This window comes from Fundulus heteroclitus, unplaced genomic scaffold, assembly GCF_011125445.2.
Source record: "Fundulus heteroclitus isolate FHET01 unplaced genomic scaffold, MU-UCD_Fhet_4.1 scaffold_50, whole genome shotgun sequence".
Classification (NCBI taxonomy): domain Eukaryota; kingdom Metazoa; phylum Chordata; class Actinopteri; order Cyprinodontiformes; family Fundulidae; genus Fundulus; species Fundulus heteroclitus.
The window spans coordinates 161,902-181,898 of record NW_023396923.1 but is presented as its reverse complement, the minus strand read 5'-3'; the positions used below and the strand labels follow the sequence as shown (position 1 = coordinate 181,898).

General features: G+C 40.0%; 1 protein-coding gene across 4 annotated transcripts in view; it reads left to right on the top strand.

Moving 5' to 3' along the window:
• The first annotated feature begins 1,413 nt into the window (after positions 1 to 1,413).
• slc38a4 (solute carrier family 38 member 4) overlaps positions 1,414 to 19,997 on the top strand; it is a 43,978-nt gene continuing 25,394 nt past the window's right edge. Inside the window, exons 1-2 of one of the 4 annotated variants that reach the window (XM_021310083.2) lie at positions 17,094 to 17,321; positions 17,503 to 17,621. The gene's annotated coding sequence lies outside the window, so the exon portion shown is untranslated. Of the gene's footprint in view, positions 1,549 to 17,093; positions 17,322 to 17,502; positions 17,622 to 19,997 lie in introns of those variants that run through there. The other 3 variants (XM_021310084.2, XM_012851620.3, XM_012851619.3) reach the window with 3 other exon arrangements.

Genomic DNA, 19,997 nt, shown 5'->3' with positions numbered 1-19,997 from the left:
TCATATCATTTATTTACCTAAGGATTTAAGTAAATCATATAGTACAGTATTGCAAGCAACCTGTGAAAGGCAGAAATATGCCTGGGGGCGTCCAGTCTGCCAGAAATGTAAAAGAAGAAAAACTCACTATTCAAACTCCAACGTGCTACAGAGGCACAAGACAGAGCTGTTTTTATAGCACACAGTGGCAGAGCTACAGGCGCGTCAGTTTCTCCTTGTGACGTAACAACAACTTTTAAACCAACAGCAATACTCATTCGAAATTCAATGCAAGACACCTGCTGAAACTTAAGAACCTTGACGGTTTTAGACACAAAAGCAGGATTTTAACAAATATGCAGTATGTTCTCAAATAGCACTATAGGACAACCATGTTTATTAGCAAAACAAAAAGTTAAATTGGGGTCGAGTTCCCTTTAAACTTGACATATAGGCTACCTGTGTGAAAATATCACAATAATAATACAGATACAATAAATAAAGCTACTGTTACAAGACGATGCCCAGTGAAGGGGCACCTAGATGACGTTAATTCGTGGAGAAGAAACTTCTTGTTTCAGCCCTGCTGACGTCTTTCCCAACAACACCTCCCTGCTGGCGGCCTAACCCAGGGGTCAGCAGCCTTTACAACCCACAGAGTCATTTTTGCCCTCGGTCAGGCAAAACAAATTTTGTTTAGAGCTACAAAAGGTACACACCTCTTTGAAACAAGAGCTTGTTTTTATAGTATACCATAGGACATTAATTTTATTTATTTAATTAAGGATCAACAGTTTTTATTTAACCAACAGTATTTTTGTGTTTAGGTTTAATGTATTTTCTTCAGTTGGACATTTGTTTTTAATAGAAAATGGCATCACAATTATGAAAAAGCAAGTCGTTTGCAAAACCTACTTCATTTAGCTATGGTAAAATATTCTCTACACCATTAGTTTCTTTCTTTCTGGAAATGTGCATACACTGCAGAAAGAATGCATCCTAAAGCTAGCAATTTTAAATTACATTTATATTTAGAAACGTTGACCAATTGTCCCCCCCCCCCTCAAGTTTTTAAGAGCCAAAGCAGAAGGTGTAAATAGCCACAAGTGGCTCTGGAGCCACAGATTGCAGACCCCTGGCTGGCCTAACCGAATGTAAACAAGGATTTCCCATCATTTAAAAGACAAATGACGTGTAAGAAAAATGAAGCAATGATGCTTTTGTAACTTTAAAAATAGCCAAAAACGATTAGAACTAAAGAAACTGAAATATTATTTTCTTTAATTTTTTTTAAACACTCCAACCAGTGCTTCCTGGAAGTTTGAGGTATGTTTTCGGCTGAGTAAGAAGTGAAGGTGGGAACATGAGGACCCACCTCCCTCCGCCCTTACCCTCAGCAGACACGCTGCTGTAACTCGACTCTTCTTCCTCCTCAGCTACCTCCCTCTCTCACAGGGCAGATGGAAATTTCCATTCTAACTAAATGCTCAGCAGCTCCGCGTCTTGTTGTCAGAAGTCCGCCTCGCCCTCTGCCTGCTGCAGCTGCTATCCGCCTCCCCGTCATATAAGGTAAGCCCCGGGCATTAACATCCACTTCTTTGCTTTGGTTCGGGGGGTTTTCCCCCCTCCACCCATTTAGGTATCTGGTTAATTCCGGACACCATATTTGAAGGTGTGGAAGCGGGCCGTTTAATTCATGGTGGCGGTACCGAAGGTTGCACAACTGACCAGAAAGCATGAGGAACTAACCTTGTGCATCGTGTGTTTTGATGGGGTTAAAGAGACTGATTGCAGAGTCTGTGTGTTTGGTATTTAATTACAATTATTAGCTGGTTTCCAACCAAGCGTGGGTTTACCTTGTGGCTTTTCTGTGTGAGCCCTTCCTGCAGGACGCAGTCGCCATGCGTGCACGCCTCTTTATTCATAAATAAAATAATAAATGGTCAGATTCATCTTCTAGAGCGACTTTCCTAATGCCACCGGTTGATCTAATGCATTTTAACTATGATTGCATCATGGTTCCACTGAGATTTGCATTATCTGGCTGAAAAGGACCAACATCATGTATCTAGAAGCTTCCTTGTGTCTGATTCACCAAAGTGCACGTAAATGCATCTCCAGATCCTGTAAAGGGGGAAAAAAGCTCATCAGGAATTCAGGTTTATGTAACAGGAGACAGTGACTAGGAACTAATGACTATGCTATGACTGCAGTCATAGGCTCCAACCTTATGTCATGCTTTTATGGAAAGTATGCAACCCGTTTGCATTGGCTTACCTTTAATTTGATTTTCCATTTAAAAAGAGCTCAGAGTTCATTAGAAGTCCCAAGTTGCATTTGATCTCCACAGAAGACTCAAAGATGAGTTTGATTCTGGCCTAAGACTGTTATGTACTTATGTTCCTGCACGTAGAGCACAACTCACAGGGGACACATGGACGGATTGGTCAGATGCTTTGCATACTTGGTTCTCAGTTGTTAACCCTTTTTTTATTTAGCCTTAATAAAACAATAACTCTTTTCTTGATCTTCTATAAAGATGTATTACAAGAGAAGGTTCATAATTTGCAGCAGGGGCCTGAAACAAAGGCACCACTCCAACATGTTGGATTTTGGAATGTATTTATGGTTACTTCAGGAACTGCCGGTAGAATTCTGTATGCTAAATATACCTTGTTGCCACACACTGGGTTCATATTTTAAAGCCAGGTTGATTTTACTTGCCTCATTGCTTATATCACTGCTTGGTGCAGTCTGAACAGTCAAGATCTGCCGACAATCTCTTACTGAATGCCTTTTTAGTTTAGGAAGCACTAATGATCAGCTAGGGTTTAACTGAGTGAAATAATCCAGTGAAATCAAGTGAGTGACGCAGTGTCCAAAATGATCTTTGTCCAAAGTAGGACTTTCTCCAGCCTTCTTTACAAAACACTTCAAGCCTGAACTTATGGTGCAATCCTTTAGTACCTGGGGCATATCCTGTCAGAAATATAACAAAAACACTTACTGAAGTGCGAGTTGTGACTGGAAGTTAGTTGGAGCTCGCCAAGCAGCAGCTAATTCAGTATCCAGTATGGTCACCGAACATATAACGCAGGGGAAGTTGCTGTTTATTAGCATTTCTGACAGCTCTTATCTCATTAAACAAGTGGCACACATCGTGCTGTACACCATGTGTGCCACTTGTAAGCATGTTCTTTTAATGTTTAAACACCTAAAATGATGAAAATTAGATGTTGCTTTGTGTTGTTAATACTTTTTAGCATCACACCTTATGTCTTGCAGCTAAAACAGGCTCAACTCGGGTGTGGTGTCCTTCCCGGGTCCAACGTCTTACTTCTGAGACAAACTGAACACGGCATTTGATGTCTGCGCTCGATCTTTGTGTCTTCTAAAAGGACAGCGAGAGCATGGGGAGGGTGCAGTTTACTTCGGTTTAGACAGCTTTGCTACCCAGGGGTTTGATATAGCTGAGACAGGTGTGACCACCTGGCCAGTGGGTTTAAGACATAAACGGTCAATAGGCTTTGAGGTGTGTTGATTCAGGCGTTGTGGTGAGGTGTGCTGAGATGGGACAGATCACTGGACTTAAGCCAAGTGTACTCCATCACTAGGGGGGACTCTTGAAGGGTACTACCCCTTTATAGGGTAGTTCACGCGTGACGTCAGCGCTACATCCGGGTCCGGCGGGTAGGCAAAAAACAGAACTGTTCTCGTCTACTACATGACAAAACGGGTGATTTAGAGCGTACTTTTACTTTGTTTATTTTTGGAATCTAAGCAATGCCTACGACTTGTTGTGCTCCCGGTTGCACAGAGAGGCATTCCAAATCGTTGGATGTACGTTTCTGTCGTTTACTGAAGGAGGAAGAACAAATAAAGAAGAAAGAAATGGATATTTTCAATGAAAAGAGCGCAGGCAGACACTCCCAATTGACTGGGGGAGCCATCATACCACGACAGAATTTGCAGTCTACACTTCATCTGCGGTAAATACAACTTAATTCTGCTCTAGTCATTATTCTACTTAAATAGCAGCGGAGGGGAGGTGGCGATCGCTAGACGGGGCCGGGAGAAGCGGGGTCGATGCAGCAGACAGCGGCTGCTGCTCCTGCTGCATCGACCCCGCTGTCTCCGCTGTAATGGAGACAGCAGCTCCATTACACCTCCGTTCACGGGCGCTAGTACGTCTGTGTTTACGCTGCAATGTCGCCGACACCCCCACCCATTTTAATAAGACAAAAACACCAAAATAATCCGTAGTGAACAATGTTTTTTTTTTTTAAACCTACCGGGCGGGTCTTCCTCTCTGCTGAGGCGCGGTCTGTGTCCCACGCCGCTTTCTGCTGCTACACAAACATGTCTGAACATCCATCCATCCATTTTCTGACCCTCTTAATCCCTCATGGCGTCGCGGGCGTTGCTGGAGCCTATTTCCCGATATAAAATAATTGTAGCCGTCCAGTGGTTTCATGCTTCCGTGCTCTCTCGTGTGTACTGGCCTGCCATGTTTATAAGGCAGCTGTATATGTCGCGGTACGGAACACTTGGCCAGCATTTCACAGACTCGCTCCGTCCCTTCAGGCTTTTGCTGTGTGGATCTGGCAATCTGATACCATCAACCATCAACTTACTCTTAAAACGATCTTGTGATACGTTATCTAAAGAAGAAAAATACGCGGAGAACTCGTCAGTTTCTCTGTTTGCATTGTGTTCGCCTTTTGCCTACCAGTCCGTTGCGCATGCGCAAAAAAACCCGGATGAAAACAATAGCAGTGAACTACCCTATAACACAACTGATTAGACTTTATATACATATATTTAACCCTTTAGAAAAAAAGATGCCTGACACCTACTTTTCCAGGTTGATTTTTATAAAAGCTTATTTAGTTGAGATGGTTTGTCGTTGCAGCTTTATGACGGTTCTGACTCTTTTGCATGGATATTTTCAATTGACTAATAGACCAGAGCTAAAATTTGTGACCCTAGATGCTTGACGACTAGAGTTTAATGTAGTCAAACAGACTGAAAGTGTCTCTGGAACAGATCGTTCTTGCAACTTGTTGAGAGAAACGGGAACTGGGGCCTCACTGAAGGATTACATACCTACAAGGGTATGTAGGGTAAACATTTCCTCACCAAGGCCTTTGCTCTGATTGCGTCTTCGCCACAAATGGGAACACTGAAGCCTGCCGAAGGTTGGTATACGAATCAGAATCTCTCCAACAAACATAGGCTCAATCAACAGTCTTCGTCCTGACTTTGACAGACAAAGGCTTTGTCAAGTCACCTGCTGGCTGTTATTTAAAAACTGTCTTTCATTTTCCATATAGTTAACTACAGAGGTCCAAGTCAATCAAACATTCTGAAGAGCTAGAAGCAAAAGGAAGCACTGAAGTAAGCCAAAATAACATGTCTTTTAACCAGTTGTTTTAAGGTCATTGCCAACGTTATGGCCATAGAGCAAATCAGATGGTTCAAAGACTGAGTTAACTTTTTAGCAGAGATAGACAAACCTAGAAAATAAATTCCCAAATTTAGAGGGACCAGTTCAAACTAAGTCTTTAACTTTGTTTTGTTTTTTTGTTTTTGTTTTTTCCAAATATCCTGCATTTAAAATACACCACAAATATTCCAGCAGCAGTACAGACTGGAGCATCTGTTCTATGAATATTGGAAGCTAGCCACAGTTCTTTGCTTCTCCTTGGCAGTGACGAGTTCTGAAATGTAGGTCAGAACCTGCTGTGCGGCTGCCGGCCGAAGCTCTGCTGGTGCCGTCTGATGAAACCAGGACTGTGAATGACAAAAGAGCTGCAAGCCAGATGTCGAGTCAGTTTAAAGGGAATGGATGTTGGCTTTTGGCTGTTTTCTGTTTGGCTGTCATCGTGTTCTGTTGAAAACTGATTTAACTGTACAATTGGGGAGGAGGGGGGTGCATGTAAATACTCAGAGGCTTGCATAATTTGGAGAGTTAAAATATTGATTGAAAAAGGGCTTACGATCAAAAGAATGTAAGGTATGATCACTTGTGAGCAATGTTCCCCCTAATTTTTCGTGTGTCTGAGCAAACACACAAACTCCCTGAGCATTCACTTGACCTCTGTGAGTAACATCACACAAGCACACTGAGGCTACATTACGGCTGTCCACAACCTGAGGTTATATCAAGCTATATAGTTTAATAAAAGAATCAAGTTACAGCAATAGTGTCTCTTGGGTTATTTAGTTTAGATAAATCTGATTTAGCCCGATTACAAGAAAAAGACAAAATCCTTGGATTTTTTTAAAGAGCTGTATAGCTTATTTTGATTTCAGAGTAGGGATCCTACTAAGGAAGAACTGAGAGTTGTGCACATCTTTCAGAGTTCCACTCTTATTTCCATTAAATTATTTACATTTTTTGCAGTGAGATTTAGCTCAAGCATGTAGTGTTGTGAAGCCTCTCTTCTGTCAGTCTGCTCCAGGGCAGCTGTGGCTACTAACATAGCTCACCACCATCAGGGTGTGAATGGGTGAATGACTGACCAATGTAAAGCACTTTGGGGTCGTCAGATGATTTATTTCAATATTCTCAGCCGCACGTCGCTTTTCTAATGCAACGAGGGAACGCTCTCAGTTCTGAACAATTTCTTTTTGCTGCTCTTTTTTTATATATACCAACGACAGCTTTTTAATAACATAGGAGACGCAGAAAATCTTTCAGAGGCAGCTGTATGTCGTACTGTCAGGAATGTTACTGATGCACTCAGTTATAGTTTAAAGGTGTTCCATAGTCAGAGACCCACAAGATTAATAACAGAACAGTACAGAATGAAAGCAATAATTTGTGTCAAATTTTGGCAATTCCATTTCTACTTTCTATCTATATATTGTAGTTTCCATTCACCTATTTTTCCCCCAACACTGTTAGCTACTGCACATTTCTTCACTTAAATAACACTACCTTTACTTCAGCTGGAAATATAGCCTGTATGATTAATATAAAATGAGGTTGGAACAAATTAAACACTTACAAGACAATTAATGTCAACTCATTTTTAGGATGGGTGACCAATGCTTGCAAAAAGATGAACATCTTATTTATTCAATAACTCACACCATCCCAATATTAATTGCATATGTTGAATATAGCCAATTAATGATTTAGTTGAGTATGTTTAAACATAAGAAAACTTAGAACTTTACCATACCTGATTAAACTTCATCAAGATTGGCTGCCATGTCCTTTCAATGCTTTTTGTAATTAATGCACCCTCCCCACTTCCCCCTTTTGTGTTGAATTAGTGAAGTGTGAGAAAACAGCTTTAATTCTCCATCAAATGCCTCTCATATCGAGCCAACTCGCCTTTTCAGCAGCAACAGCATTATTTCTTATGGTTAAATATTCTCCATATGTTTTTATTAAAAATGTCTAATTCCACTTGCGGGAAATGCGCACTTTAAGGCTTATTTCCTGTCGTTGCCAAAGGTGAAGCACATTATCTGCGTTCCATTGATCAGGGCTTCTTTCATGCTTGTGCTCGCGTTGAAGTCATGGTTGGTTGGATACTGAGTTTAGTTACCTGGCTGATCACCTGTTCTGAAACCAAAAACCCGAGTATGACAGAGGGAGGAAGAACTACTCAGAGCAGCAGCTTTCTAATCAGCATAGCTCGGTAATTTTTCTTTAACGGAGTCCAGAACAAAGACGCATACTGCAACCTGCTCAACTATAAAGCGTCTGCCCCACCCACCAATCAGTGGTGCGCTCTGATCAGCACCTGCCGCTCACAAAGCGAGACCGTGGAACACCATTTCACCAGAGTTGCAAAATGGTAGAAAATAACTTTATTTATTTATTATTATTTTGTTTACATTTCAGCTTGGATTTTATTATCTGCGCAGCATAGATTTGCTGTGCGCGCTGAACCCAGATGCCGAGCGCGATTGCGCACGCATGCAGCTTAGAGGTAACACTGCTTGTGAGTTTTATTAATTTTGTCAATCTCGGGGATTCACGTCTGAAACTTCCTTTTGTTGTCCGCGGTAGCTCAGTAATTGCGATATGATGTCTCACGGAAAATCTCATGTAACTTTTATTTTGGTTATTATTTAGATTTTTCTTTGCATGCTTTGCTGCCAGAAGTTTAAATTAGGAGAAATGGGCTGCTTTAATGCTACGTTTACTTTGTACTTATGGAAGGCAATCTTTTTGACATGGATAATCTAATCATGTCAAAAAAGATCGCCCACTGAATTTGTCTGGGATTTAGCAGCCCTGAGTTTGATATCCAATATTGCTGACGTGCATATACCAAATTGTAAACAATATAAAATATTTTTTGACAGTTTGCGTCTGATTTATTCAGCTACCTACAAAGTACTGTGAAACTTCCATTTCTTTAATATGTCCATATAAAGAAAGTGCATAAAATGAAGAGAAGTTTGTTGCTTTGTTTTGCTACAAGGGCGTAGCGCCACAATAACTAGCATACCACACTGATTTTCCAACTGACAACAACAAAAGTACTGAATTACGGTGTCCTTCCCAGGTACAAGCCCAAACCTTTGGGGAAAAAATATAAAAAGGAGCATATGACCTTATCCACAAATGAGCTGCTTAATTAACACATTCTCACTACTGGTCATTGACGCTTGGTCAGTTTTCCTTCTCGTCATTATTTGACATGCAGGGTGTGCTCGTAGAATATTATAGCAACTAGGGCTGGGCTGCAACTAACGATTATTTTCACGATTAATCGATGAATTGGACAACTGAACAACTGTTTTATTTCCACCTCGGTTGTTCTATTTGGGAAAAAAGGACTGACAGAGCTAATAAGCTCACATAAAATAAGTTGGAACTTAGGTGTTCTGTTACAATAATATTAGGTAATAATTTTGCTTCAAATAAAGAAATGTATGTTGACTAGATTGTTAGTCAATCATTTAATAGCCAATGTTGTCTATATGAACAGTGATTTAACACAACAAAAGTATAGCGGTAAAACTGATGTGTTGGTTGGACCTCAGCCTTGTTCTAGTCCATCTGGGTAAAAAAATTGGGCATAACAATGCAACCAGTGCAAAAACACAACAATTAAATAAACTACCAGCCCATTTCACAGGCTGTTTCAGAACAAGTTCCATTTTATGTATTTGCTACAAGCTACATTTGTCGTTGTACATATTTTACTTCCAAGAATGTTTATTCTATACATTTTTCAAATTTTTCTTCAAAGAGTCAAAATGGTTGTTAGATATTTCTTCTGAGGGTTTTACATTTTCGAGGGTGTCCTTTAGGGATGTTTGTCTGTTTTTTCTGTAAGTGTTTTTAATTTAGCTCTGTTTCTTATCATTCTGAGTGTCTCACCAAAATCTCATTATGGTTACATAACAATAAAGACTCTTGATTCTTCAAAAGTTAGTTTAGATTCCTGCTCTTCTCCCCCCTACAGTACCTTCACTAAAGCCGGACATACACTGTACGGGTTTTTCAGTTGTGGTACTTATATACATCTCAAACTGTGCGACTGAACCGCGGGGTTTAAAAGTTCACCGCTCACGATCTGTGTACGGCGCGGCGCTCGGACGCGACCGGAGTGCTCACACTGTACGTCCGAACGTAGACAGAAGAAGACGAAGACGACGAAGAAGAAGACGGAAGTGTCGATGGCTACTGTAAACATTACCGGAGAGAAACGAGCTGCTTTGGCAATATGTGCAATTTTGTGTGCAGAAAGCCCTAAAAAGAAAAGGCGACGATGTATTTGGACAAAGACATGGCTGAGGAAACATGACTACTACGGTCTGCCAGTTTTACAGAAAGAACTTGAGGTAAGCTGGCAGCCGTGCACATTTAACACCCCAGCCTTTTTTCCTCTTTGTTAACAACAATGTCACAATAGTCAGTTAAATCTACTTGTTTGCGCGTGCGAACTGCGCGTGGTTGGGGGAAAAACGGCTCGTAAACTGTCGTAGCTCTGCTTGAACAGCAGGATGCACTCATGAAAACCTCACGACGGCCGACTGAATTTCAAACATGTTTGATTTCAACCGACCGTCCGATTCCTGATCGGGAGGTGGTCGTGAGAAGCCAGTCGCCCCTCCCCCCCTGTACGATCAAGCTGAAATTCGACCCGATTCAAAAATGCTCGCACGACTGTAGAATCGGCCCAAAAAGGGCAAAAACTCGTACGGTGTACGCGGGGCTTAAGACTTAAAACATAAATCTTATTCAACAAATTATTACCATCTTGAAATTGAATGAAATTTCCAATTAAGTCCTGAACTTACAGCGCCTGCATGTGGAGGATGGGGCCCCAGCATTCTACACCACAGAACGTTTTGGGAGGATCATCATTTCCTCCCGCTGTCAACAGCAACAGTTGCTGAGCCTGTAGTGTGATTATGGAAAGCAAAGTCTTAACCACTCTCAGAACCAATGTACCTATGCATTTGTTCTTCAACATGAAGAAGTATAAAACTTCTGCTGTTGTTTTATAGAAATTCAACAACTCTTCTAATGGCAGTGAGTTTTGACTTTGAATAAAGCTCGGTGCAAAAAACACACGTGATGATCGGAGTATTTGGTGTTGAGCCCATATACACTGTGCATTCAAAGTACATTCTTTCCTTTTAATCCAAACACATTTTTAGCCAATCAGGGAATGTTGTGCATGTAAACAAGCTCTCGTCCTTAACCAGCTAATAAGCTAACAGCCGCTTTAGACAAGCTACTAGACTGACATTAAGCGGACACCCCAAAGCACGGCTTCGGCCTGGCAGGACTCCGCTCACAGCGCGCGAGCCAAGCACTGTCGGCGTTTTCTCACTTTGAAACAGAACAAACGTCAGATATTGTAATGACTTACCCTACAGTTGAGCCCCCATCGTTCTCATCAATGATTCCATGTTGTTTAAGCTCCTGCATCACTGTGGTGCTCTCGTGCCATGCCACATCTCGCATGTTACTTACTGTTTAGTTTTGTGAAGCACAATTTGCTCCCTATCTTTTGAGGACTTGGTTCAAGCCATGTTTTCTGTGTCATCATTTGTAGTATTTATTACTACAAAAAAGCAGTATTGAAAATTCTGCCTCGCTTCGTTTGTGTCGTTCTGCGGCCAGTCAGCCAACGAGCGGCTGTCTGGCAGCAGGTGAGGTAAGTGACCCCGTTACATGGTGAATGACGCATTAATCGAGCGACACAACGAATCGATGATGAAATTCGTTGCCAATGCTTTTAATAGTCTATTTTTATCAAGTCATTGTTGCAGCCCTAATGGCAACTCATTCTACGTTAAACATTTAAGATTGGAAGACTTTATTGTCCGATGGTTTAAAACACAATTGAAAATTGCCTTTCGCATCTTGACAGTCAGCCAGCACATAAAACAAACAATAAATATAATCAATAAATAATCCCAATGCAAAAACAATAGGTACGGTGTCATACAGCAGCAAGAGAGTTCAAAGATACTCTGGTTCAGAGTATCCACTGCAGATGGCACAAATGATTTCTTATACCTTGCTTTTTATTCTAGCAAAGGAAACTCTGAGGTTCCTTCTTGATGGCATCAGAACAAATGCAGAGTTTAGAGGGTGGGTGGTGTCATTGTAAATCTGGATGGCTTTTTTAGTTATGGAACAGTTGTATATTTCCTGAAGCTGCATTTGCTTGACCCCTATTATATTACGGGCCTGGTTAACTACTTGAGTCAGCTTGTTCTTGTATCTAACTGCGAGGTTCCCATACCAAGAGATACTATTAAAAGTGAGAACACTCTCAGTGAGTCAGGTAGACAATGGTCAGAGTTTGTTTACTGGCATTAAAGCTCTTCAATTGCCTGTTGAAATGGAGTCACTGTCTTGCTTTTTTGTAGATGTTATCTGCATTTCCCTGGAAAGTGTGGTTATTGTTAGTGATTGTGCCAAAAAATACATGTAAATAAACTGGTGTCAAGTTGTAACAGAAGTTTTTTCTTTCTGCAAGGCATCCATCTATTTGCCACTAGTGTTAAACTCGAGATTGATCCTGTCATCTTTGTAAGAACATCAATTTTGGAACAAAACAAGATGCTGTCGTCATTTCTGGAAAACACGAGAAGACCGATCAATAACCTCTGATAAGAGTATTGGAGCAGGTCCGTAGGGTTCATTGTAGGCTAGCGCAAACTGGAGTTATGTACAAAAGGGCAGGATGATGTTTACTTTAGGGCCAAAGACTGAAGTCTTAAACTCTTTGATTTCTGTCAGACTAATTATTGAGGGCTTAAAAATCCTTTTGGCCATTTCCTTTAGGCAGAATCAGAAATCTCTGAACCATTCCTAATATGTTGCTTTTGAAACGTCTCTTACAAAAATCTCTTGATATCACCGCAAGGCTAAATCCAATGTGTTTTTATGGCCAGAATAGATACTGCTTAAATGTCTCAGTTAGTTTGCTTTTTGTGGAGGGGAGTTATATATATTTTTTTATTAAATCACATGGTTGCTGGTGGTACAGCTCATCTGTTATTGCTATATCCAACCTTTGAGTCCTAAAGTCAACCAACCCTTACATAAGTTTCTGGGCTGTCATTCCCTCTCAGTCCTTTTCTACTTTGTTAGTTTAATCTGTTACACAACACAGTTGTTGCTTCTGTAGGCATTGACCCTAACTCAATGAGTCAAATACAGCCAACGAGAGTAAGAAAGGATCGTTTTCAGTGTCCCAGAAACAAATCATAAGTGTCGCTGGTCATCCATGTCAGAATGTGTCAACTTTTAGTTATGAACAGCCACAGTTAAAGGTGCCTAGTAATGGCAACCCCCATGTACTTGGATGTTAATGAGAGTTGAAAACCAGAAAGACTGGCTTTTTTCTTCCTAGTCCCCGCATGCAAAACCGAGCTCTGTTTTGAAGTAAAGAGGTGACTGTTGATTTGAAGAAGTGACTAAAGAGACCTCTTGGATATGGAGACCTCTCCTAGCTTTTTGAAACATGTAGAGGGAAGTGGATTGCATTACATCAGAAGCTCTATGGGAGAAATGCTGTCTGAAGTAGAAAAAGCTGTCAGGTGTTCATTTTTAGCTGAGACTAAATAACACTCAGATGGCAAGAACACAGAAAATACCAACCAACATACATTTTCTGAGAAGACCTAATGATACATAGTAGAAGTCTTGTTCTGAATGATGTTATGTTATATGTATCAATCGATAAATATAACATTTGGCATACCTAAATGTGAATTTGCTTTTAATAATTTTTTCATGAAATGTATTCAGTTTTAGCATTTAATATGTTAATTCCTCAGTCAAGGTATGATTCAGGTGTATTTTTCGATATTTGCCTGAAAAAGGCAAACGGGAGTTTGACTAAAACTGGATTTAAAAAAAAAAAAGAAAAAATAGTCTTATCAAACTGTCCTAATTTCACCAGTGCACTTATCTTCATAAAGTAAAGACTGGTTTCTGGTTGTGGATTCTTGTAGACACCTGTAGCCATATTTCCAGTAATTTTCATTTTATAGCTGTTGTAGATCTTTTCAGTGGAGGACCTGGTTTGGAGTTTACACCTCCTACAATTATACCTTTGCACCAAACAACTATGTAATTTCTTTAGGGAACAAGTGCTAAACTGTGGTTATTGTTCGTTTGTTAACTCTTTGAACTTAATGTAAATCATTAAAGGTATTAGGGGATGTTGTGGTACAAGAAATGCTAAAATGCACAAATACTCCATTCTATAGCTTTTAATAATAAAATCTCAAACTGTATTTTAAATAATCTCTGTTCTTTGTATAGATGCCAGGTATAGGCTGGAGTGCTGTAAAGATTTTACATTATTAGGTGCACAGTGTTACTCCAGATTATGTACAAACTATAAAATAGCCCTTATATAAAAGAACCCTAATAATACTTTGTTGCCTAGTGATTAGCCAGTCAGTATGCTTTGAAATTATTCTGGTCAAGTTTTTGTTTGTCCCCAAAGTTCGGTTAGGTAAATAATTTTACCCCTTACCATCTGATTTTTTTTTTTTTAACAATAGTAGCATTCAATTAAAAAAATTCACGTACAATAAATAAACATTTCATATTCCAGTCATCCAGAGAGCAACACATTGCTTCCAATACAATTCTTAGTACGTATGGAATGTACATCAACAAGCACTGGTGGTATGGAAAACAGGCTTAAATTGGAGGCAACCAGAGTTTGCTCAGTTTTTCTAAAAACATTTCGACACCTTTCCAGGTGTCGGAATGTTTGTGGCCTTGGTCAGTCCTGGTGGCTCGCACTTTAGCAACCTGCAGTTGGTGCGCGGCTGTTTTTTAAGGACATGGAGGCCCATCCTCCGAGGCGCATTCCAAGTCAGATGCAAATCAATGATCCACCTTTTACTGTCCTGGGTCATTCGAGATTATTGCTTGGTGTTCTACATACCAAGTATTGAGTACTTGTCACCTGAATTCTGATGAGACTGCTTATATAACCTGTTTGGAATGTTTTTGGAGGACCGAGTTGTACACACTGGGGAGTTGATAGCGCAGTCCACCCCCTTGTGTTCAGTGTCACTTTTCTCTTTTAACCAAGATGGATTCTTTCACCCCTCTTTCAAACCTTTTGTTCTCTCTGTCCTAAATCTTGACATCATCATCATCGTCAAAAGTGTACCCTTTGTTCTTGAGGTGCAAATGGACTGCTAAGTCTAGGGCCGAGCTGCTGGCCCTCCTGTGCCACGCCATGCATTTATATAGTTGTTGTTTGGTCTCTCCGATGTAGGAATCTGAGTAGTCCTCGCTACATCGGGCCGCATACTAGGGCTGTACGATTTTGCCAAAAATCAAAATTGTGATTGTGACTTAATTCTGACTTTTATCTGCATTAACCACAAGCAACAACAATGGCTTGTAGAGAAAGATGTTTGCAAACAAGAACCATTCAAACCAAGACATTTAACTGTTTTTTATTAATCAGAATATTATAATACAAAATACTAGCCTTTAAGAGAATAGCTTTTAATTGAGTTGGACATCAGTCCTTGTTGAACATATAGTGCAAAGTGCAGTCAACAATCAAATCTATGTACTAAATAGTTTGCCCAGTACTTAATGCTATGGTGAGATCCTGAAGGTTTCTGGTAAAAAAAAAGTACAACTCTAAAAGTATGACTCTAAAACAAATAATAAAAGTAGATTATCTCACTGTTGCGACTCTTTTCCCTGCCATGTGGAGGAAAACCCACTCTAAATACATTACCAACACCTAAAGGACAATTTTCCATTAATTGTAATTGATTAATTAAATTGTAATTAAAATTGTGATTAATTGTCCAGCCCTACCGCATATATTGGACATTGTGCGGCCCGGTGCAGCAAGTACTGCTCAGACCCCATGTAGATACTAGGGGCAATGATCATTTACAGGAAAGATACTGAAAGGACACAGAGTTAGACAGATTACTCGGTGTTCCTGACTGTACAGACCAGTACAGCAAGTGAAGCCACCCTGTCATCTATGGTCCACCCAAACAAAGGTAATGAATTGAACTGGAATTGAAAAAGGACACCAGTAAGTGTGTTTTTCACAAATTGTTCAGAGTCTTGACGTACTTTTGTACGTACTTTTCTATGGAATCCCCTGCAGCCCTCCTAACCATGACTGCAGTCATGGTTAGGAGTTCACTATTTATGGAAATTTGTCTTTCACTTCTTATTTAAAGAAAGCTTTGGCTTCAGAGGTCTAAGCTCCAAAGATGGTGCAAAGGCCTATTGAAATGTAAACATTTGTTATTGTTTGATCTATTTGTTTTATTATTTTACAAAATCTGAAATGATTAGATGTAATAAAAAGTTTTACTTTATTAAAAGGAAAATGGCAGAGGACCAAAACTTGAATCAGAAAATGCTTCTTTGGAATATGAGATAATCAGTTTTCTAAATTCCAAAAATTTTCTAGACTTGATATGATAATTTTCCAAATAGCTCCTATAATTGCATAATTGCATTATTTTGGTACTTTAAAGTCAGATTCTAAGTACCTGACTTGGATGTCAGTCTTCAGGGGACCTTCCAGCTGATTTTTTTATTTGGATTTCTAAGTACTAATGTACCAGCCAGTGCATAGAAAGGGATTTAGTTCATTGGGTGTATAGTTGTTTAATCTGTATCACTTTTTCAATATGTTTTAGCATCTGAGCTATATGAAAAAGTAGAAATTACATTACTAAATCAAATTTGGTTTAACACGGAAAAATATTAGCATTTTTACATGCTTACGTTGCAGCTAAATATTTTATTTTCTCTGTTTTTATACTATAAAGTATGCTGCAACACATTTGAGTGATGAATCTTCCTGATAGTTTAGAAGTTGGAAAATAAATGGAGACACTCAGCAAGCAGTGCAGTCATGCCAGTTTTTGTATGAGGCTGTTTTTTAGGAATCAGTCGCTCTGGCAGTTTGTACTCAGTCTGATTCATTTGCTTACTTATGTATGCTCCAGCGTTAGGACAGCATTACAAACTCAACAGAGATAAAACCCCATATTGACACGAACATAACCTTGGGAAGAGCAACATCCATTCAACTCTTCCATCTGATTGGTCAGGCAGCGCCACAGCCTACCCTACCGAACCCCTGGCAGTCGCCATCAGTGCTCCTCAGCATCTGTGTGTGTGTGTGTGTGTGTGTGTGTGTGTGTGTGTGTGTGTGTGTGTGTGTGTGTGTGTGTGTGTGTGTGTGTGTGTGTGTGTGTGTGTAATGAGTCCACCTACGATCAGTCAGCCACTCTGTTTGGCCATGATCTCACATCAGTTCATGAGTGTTTGACTGGAGTAATTTGTCCAGAGAATAAAACTGATAAAGCGGTCAGGTGATCGGTCATGTGATCACGTCTTGAGGGCATCGAGGGTATTTAACACTGGTACGCCCCATGACTTCAGTCTGATGGTGGCAAATGTGCTGTCAACAGTCTCTCTCTTTCCATCTGTCTGTCTTATTGGTCTTTAATTTTCATTTTGGAATTAATAAAGTATTTTTGAATTGAATTAAAATGTTCTGTCTTTCTATCGATTTATCATATCTTTCTATCTGTCTTATCTATCTTTCTTATCTGTCTATCTATGATTTCTTTTGAGGGGTCACAGCCCTGTCTTTTTTTCCACATTCCAAGAAGGAGGGGCCCACAAAAAGAGATTGCCCTCATAGGCCGAACAAGGACCTCCCTCCTCCCTTTTAAAACGCTGACATCTTACCTGAGTTTACAAAAGAGCCGCACCTCCTCGTTCATTCACTCGTTTGTCTTCTGTCTTTCGGCTTCAATTCAATTGTTTCTTTAGAAAAAAGGCAACTGGACTGGATGCTCTTTAAGAACTTTCTCAAGTAAGTGAGCTTCAATGTAAACTGTGGAATGTTGCGCTGTGTGATTCGGGCGATGATTTAAGAAAAAAAGCAACATGATTCAGTGATTCATTTTTAAGTTGTCTCTGCAAAATGTTGTGTTCATGGGTGCAAGTCTTATTTTTTTTTTTCTCTTTTTACAAATCTCTTTTAACAAATCCAGTTGTTCATTTTCTGAGCCAAGAAGTGCCAGAAGGGATTTTGCAGCCGGCTGATGCAAGAGTTTGTTTTGGGTGGAGAATGGACGAGCTCCCTGTTAAAGAGATTAAGGGGAACTTCGAGGTAGTTCTATCAAGCATTTGTTAGAATTTTGCAGAAATCCCATTAATATAATCTGTACATCAAAATAAAGCGTACTAAATTGTACCCCTTTGGATCCAGTCATGTATGATTTCTGATGAGTTGTCTTTCTCCTTTTAAATTTGCATGTTTGTGCAGAGAAATTTGTAATGCCTCATTTGACCAATGAGTTTTTAATCATCAGCATTGCTCAAAGAAGCTAAACCCAGCTGTTTAGTTGCATAACGGTGGCATAGATGTAGTAGCTGTTCAGTGTGTGATTTAACAGAGTTTCAGCATTAAAACAGGAGTCATAAACACAAATGAACCAACGACAGCCTGAGGCCATGATTCTAAACTCAGACCTCTTTAAGAAATTATTTTGTAATCTGCCTCTCACAGCAGTTACATTTTATCCCACCTCTGCCGTTTAATTTGCCACTTATTTTCTAGTTCATTCAGTAGTGTTGTCGCAGCCAAAAAATGTGAAATTAACCCAGTCAGACAGGTTTAATCCTCTTGGCAGCGGACGGCGTAAAACGTCCCCTTGGTTCATTTTGCCCTGCCATCAGGGCGGACACGTCGAGATTAGGTGTACCCATGTGTGTGATCTGCCGTTTTGTGGTAACAGAGCTTCGGTTTTCATTGTGATGAGGTTATGATCACAGGAAGAGCGAGAGTCTGTCAGAGACGCCACCATCATGTGATGAGAGCATGTCACGATGTGGCCATGCCAGGTGGAAGTGGTGTGAGGGTGGAGAGACTAAACACGTGACTACTTTTGTTTGCATACTGATGGAATGGTGCGCAGCTCAATTTTCAGAGTAGAAAAGCAGACTAATTGTCTTTTTTTGTCTTTGTCTACCGTTAGCAGAGCAAGCTGCATCATTTCTATTTGTCCTTTTTTATGCCTTCAAATGATTGTTGTTATTATTATTACTATTGTTGTTGTTGTTGTTGTTGTTATTATTATTAAAATCTCTTTAGAAACATGGTTACCTACAAAGGTTTTACAGTGTAATGATTTTTAACTGACTTATTGTGATTTAAAAGGTCAGAACTACAAATTACTGCAGCCATCTGTACTTTTTATGTATGTGTGGCAGCCATATTGGATTCTTAGATTGGGCTTTAAAGGGGAAGTCTGGTCAACAAGGAAAAATCAGGGGATCATTAGCTATACCTAAAACTAATACGTTCATGGTGATTTAATGAATTTAGCGTTAATGGATAAGAAAATAAAAGCATACATTGTTGTCTGGATCACCGTGTATGGGGGCGGCCATTATTGCCCAAATATGGGCATAAATGGCCGCCTGACATCGCATTCTGTGACGTAACATCGCAGTGAGCCAAGGGCAGTTCTCCACGCTTTACAAGCAAACTCAATAGGAACTGTTGTACACAGCTGCGATCAACAACAATTATTTTGGATTTCCAGAGGACTTCACCATTGAAATTCATGAGAGCTATTGTTAAAGCAACAATGCCCACGTGCATGGCAGTTGGATGTTCCAATACATCAGGTAAAAGCGGAAAAAACATTACTTTTTTCACCTTTCCGATTCATGATCCACCACGGGCTCTTTTGTTGGATAACCTACTTGAAGAGAGAGGATTTGCCATTGAACTTCTGGCCAGAGAGAAAACACGTCATCTGTAGCCAACATTTGAAAGAAGAATGTCTTCAAGATGACATGAGAGTGAGACTTTTCGGTAGGTTTTTCTTTTGTATGATGTAGAATTTGCGGGAACATTTGTTCAGAGCGGCGGAGGGATATGTCACACTTAGAAAGAATGCTCACTGTGGCGAATCCCACTTATTTCATGTGACTTGGGTGTTATTTTTTCTAAAGTCGCTTATAAATTTCATGAGTTGCAGTTTTTTGGGCTTATATCTGAAAGTGAAGTCGATTGTTTGGGCTCTAAACTAAGTGACGCTGAAATATCCCTCCTCCTCATAACGCTGCAGCTCATCCTGACAGCAGCCGAGAGTAAACTCAGAAGGAGCCGCTCTGCCCGTATTTTCTGCAGTTCACGGCTGCAATAACTGATGATAACTGCTGGAAGTAGATTAGGCGGTGCAGATCACCATTTTGAGCAGAGATTGGTTCTAAAGATGAGTTTTATACTCATAACATTGCAGAACCCAACCCATAAACCGTACTTTAATGCTTATTTGTTGTCTTTTTATGTCTCTAAAATGTAAAATTAGTATTAATTTAAATGTAAATGCTTAATGCCATGTCTATCTTTGTTTAAGAGGTTAAAAAACATTTTGGCATGAAAACGGATATTTATTTACAAGTGGACAGATAAGGCATTGGGACTTGCTCAACAGCCGATACCTCGACCTGACGTCACAAACTGGGAGGAGGC